This window comes from Megascapheus bottae, chromosome 1 (assembly GCF_031878675.1).
Source record: "Megascapheus bottae isolate mThoBot1 chromosome 1, mThoBot2.hap1, whole genome shotgun sequence".
NCBI lineage: Eukaryota > Metazoa > Chordata > Mammalia > Rodentia > Geomyidae > Megascapheus > Megascapheus bottae.
This window is the reverse complement of record NC_143509.1, coordinates 7,491,425-7,496,010: the sequence shown is the minus strand read 5'-3', so window position 1 is coordinate 7,496,010 and position 4,586 is coordinate 7,491,425. Positions and strand designations below refer to the sequence as shown.

The window sequence follows — 4,586 nt, the reverse complement described above, 5'->3', positions numbered from 1 at the left end:
GCAGAAATCTTCTGGGAGCTTGCACGCACATTGGATGAAACTGAATTTCACAGATTAAAAGAAATTACTGCTGTGACTTACCCTGTAATGAAGAATAATATGTATTTTCTCTGATGAGAAAACACTGCCTATAATGTTCTAACATGGTTGAGTATGTACAATGAATATATAAATAGGAATATATGAGACATAAAATATCTAGGATGATTGTGTTTGTCACAACTGAAAAGTGTGGAACAGAATGTAAATATCATCTATGCATATTTGAGTTCAAAATAATTCTGGAATTCTGACTTCTTCATTTTGTATTGCTCTCTCTTTTCATTGAAGGTTTCCAATTAATGCAGAGCTGTGCAATCTAACACACACATCTCAGAATTTTATCACCTGGCATTCTCAGAGGACCCCGAGCTACAACCCATGCTATTTGGACTCTTTCTGTCCATGCACCTGATCACTGTGCTCAGAAATCTGCTCATCATCCTGGCCGTCACCTCTGATCCCCACCTCCACACCCCCATGTACTTCTTCCTCTCCATCCTCTCCTTAGCCGACATTGGCTTCACCTCCACCACCCTCCCCAAGGTGGAGGTGGACATCCAGACTCACAGCAGAGCCATCTCCTATGAGGGCTGACTCATCCAGGCTTTTATTTTTCTTACTTTTGGTTGTATGGAAGTTTTGCTTCTTAGTGTGATTGCCTATGACTGATTTGTGGCCATCTGTCACCCCCTGAATTACCCTCTCAGCATGAACCCTCGTCTCTGTGTCTCCTTGGTTCTGCTACCATTTGTCACCAGCTTCTTGGATGTACAGATGCACGTGTGGATGGCATTACAAAAGACTGATTTCAAGGATGTGGAAATCCCAAGTTTCTTCTGTGACCCTCTCAAGTCCTGGAACTGTCCTCACACTCACTGATAATTTATTTAAATACATTATTGGTAACATTTTCTGTTTCCTTCCTATCTTAGGGATCCTTTTCTCCTATTACAAGATTATTTCTTCAGTGCTGAAAATGTCATCTTCAAGTGGGAAGTACAAAGCCTTCTCCACATGTGGCTCTCACCTGTCAGTGGTATGCTTATTATTTGTGACCTCAATGAGGGTCTACTTTGAGTCACCTCTGTCACATTCTCCCAGGGGCAGCTCTGTGTCCTCAGCAATGTACACAGTGGTCACTCCTCTCCTGAACCCTTTCATCTACAGCCTGAGGAACAATGACCTCAAAAGTGCCCTGAGCAGGTTGTACAAACCACGAGCTGACAACAGCAGGTAGGAAGTTTATTTGTTACGTAGTTTTGCAGAAGCAACAAACTTGAGTATATAATCTGATAAATCCTACCTGTTTGAATACCTGATTATTCTAGTTTCATTAGTACAATCCATCCTTATAAAGCTCCTGGCTAATTCAGGATAGATTCCTAAAGGAGGAATGTATGATTTTAATGTTTAAATTGTTACTTTGTAAAGAATGATGAACGTCTGCAGATGGTGGGCCCAGCAAAGATTTTAGCAAGGATTGAGTGGCAAGTTTGTAATATAGACAATTTAGCTCAATAAAATTGGGCAGAAACAGACATTTTTTTCTTAATAAGCAGACTTTGAAGTCATAACTTTCTAATTGGTAGCAAGATATCCTGCTTCCTGCCCTTTGGTTTTGAGTTATTTTAGACTTATAACTTCGTCTCCTAATTGTTTCCTGTAATGCATTTTGTTATTTTAAAGGTGATATGCAGATGGGCTACCATTATCTAATTCAAGTAAAGAGTGCATTTCATTCGGGACAGTGTAATTCCTCCCTTCCCTTTCTTCCATAATATCTTTCAAAGAAAATTAAAAATTTTGTTTCCTAGTGAAATTACGTGAGGATAGACAAACCTAATCCACTGGCACCTACATTTGGTTCTAGGCTTCTTGATTTTCTGGGTACATGAACTCTATGATATGGGGGTCTCGTAATGCTTGAGTAAGCTGGAGGAAGCAGTGAAATAGCAATCCATTACATAATCTACAGGGATTTGAGTGGTTCCTTGGACAGAAAGTTGAGTTTTCATCCAAAATTCACTTGAAGAAAAACCAAGAGTAAGGGACATCGGCTTGGTCCAAATATTGTCAGCCCCGCACATGGAGATTGAAGAAACTCCTGTATCATTCATAGTCGCATGCTCACCATTGACACACATGCACAGAAACTATTTGTATAGCTTTCTAGTTATGAATATAGAGAGGTAGTACTTTCCTTATCCTTATATCTGTGCTATTCTAAGGATAAATCTAGGCACAATTACAACTTCATGGATTGACATGGAAAGGAATGCGAACACCAGTGGGGTTTTCCGTCTAATACCAGGGTTTAAATTCAGGATCTCCTCATTATATCCCCTTTGTTCAGCTCTTGTTTGCTGATTTCAACTACATCTCCAGCCTGCCTTTTTGCTGAATAATTAAAATATGTTTTCAAACAGTTTTTCTAACCAGACTGACTTTATGAAATTCACAGGACAGATAGAAAATCCTGAAGATAGAAGAGGAAAATGCAAGTGACACTAGAAGCAAGTAAAAGTACACTATGTCACTGACATAGGTGTCAAAGACACAAAGACAGAGAAAGAGAGATAAAGAGAAAGACAAAATGATTGTGTGTGTGTGTGTGTGTGTGTGTGTGTGTGTGTGTATTATGGCCTAACCAGATATCCCCTGTGATATGAATTTCCCAGAATATATTGTAAGAATTCTATTCTGTATTGGTAGATAAAAACTATTTCCTAGATTTGGACAGCCTAATACACTTTTTTAAGTACCAGGACCAGAGCCCAAGAAATAAATTCACAAATAAATAGAGACAGCAATATAAAAACATTAAAATTATTTGGTAAATAAAAGAGTTTAAAACATTTAAGTATATCCATGAGATCTATGATTGGTAGAAAGGCAGGGGACACAGGCTGTGGCCCTCAGTATGGGCTTCAGCCTGTGAGGTGGTAGAGACACACTGGAGCCAGGCAGTTCACCACCGAGCTACTGGAGAAACCAGCACTTCCTGTCCGTGAAAGCACTAGGAGGAGAGGCAGAGGGAAGAGGAGGAACACACAGAGGAGCACTTCCATGGCCAATGGCACCACTTCTGGGGGCCTAACACATCTAAAGGGAACACCTGTGTCCTCACCACACCGTTTTCACCTAGAGGGTTCAACCTAGCAGGTGTTTTCTGGACACTGCCCATCATCCCACTCAGCTCATCACATCACTAGCTCTGGAGCCAGCAGCACAGACCCCGCTAAGCCCAGCTTCTCTTTCCTGTCCCCTACAGTGCTGGACAGTGGGTGGGTGGTTGTGTGCGTCGTTCCCATGTCCCCTACATTTTGCTGAACATCCAACACAGACCCAGAAAAAGAGCCAGATAAGCTGTGTAAACTAGCTTATCTTGCCTTACTGACTTCTACTCAGGGACAGGGCACTGTCTTGGTGTTTTTACTCTAGGCTAGAGCTCTACCACTTGAGCCACAGTACAACTTCTGGATTTTTTTTTCTGTGCATGTGGTACTGGTAATAAAGGCAAGACGTGATACAGATTCTCAAGAAGATCAGAGAGAATTTCTCTTCGAAAGTTCAGAGAGATACATCCCATTGTGTAAGCAAGAATCCGTAAGGTGAATGTTACGTGTTGCCTGTAATGCTTAAAGATTCTGTGCTATTTCGACAGCCATAACTCAGTAGAATTTCAGGAATTCCTTCAACAATAAGTTACTATTCATTTCATTAGTTATATTATTGTCACAGCAAGTTTCCTCTAAGACTTCTTCATTATGCATTTATCCTGGACTTTCTATACTTTCTATGCAATTGGCAGCAGAGGACTTTTGTTTTCCTTTCTTCCACCCTTCCTTACTTCCACCCCCCAAACCCACCCTGCTTTCTTTCAGAAAGAGATACTCTAAAAGCACAGGCTAGGGCCAAGAGTTTAGCAGGTGGAGTTGTGCTTGACTAGCATGCCAGAAGACCTGGGTACTATTCTTTGGTTCTGAAAAAGCAGGAAGTGCTGTTGGGGCTCAAGTGGTAGTGGTATCCCAGTGCAAAAGAAGCTCAGGCAAAGTGCTCAGGCCCTGACTTTAAGCCCCAAGACTGGCAAAAACAAAACAAAGCCCACAGAGTACCCTGAAGTCTGGGGCAAACCTGAATGATCAGAGATTCCTTCAACAATTATGGACCCAGGAAGTGTCAAAACACTTCGAGGATGGAAGGACTGTGAAGAATTGAAAGCATGCCCCAAGAAGAAAAGAAGGCTTCGATAGCCTCCCCTAGACCATTCCTCTCCCACAAAGGTGAATGTGCTCATTTGAATTTCAATCACCAACTGCAAGTTTATGACAAGATCTTAATCCCTTCACTGCCTGGGGATCACTGCAGACTCAGGAAGACTTCTGAGCACAGTGATCAAGTAATAGAGACAGAAACATCCTACAGAGGATGGGCTGCAGATCTGGATTCTCGGAGAGACTTGGGAGATGGAACTCTGAGACTGGGGTAAAATTATCTGACTCTGTCTTCCTTGGACACCTATTGAAACAAGAACATGTTTTAGA

General features: G+C 41.5%; 1 pseudogene; it reads left to right on the top strand.

Moving 5' to 3' along the window:
• The first annotated feature begins 519 nt into the window (after positions 1-519).
• Positions 520-3,746, top strand: LOC150068244 (putative gustatory receptor PTE01 pseudogene; annotated as a pseudogene).
• The last annotated feature ends 840 nt before the right edge of the window (positions 3,747-4,586 follow it).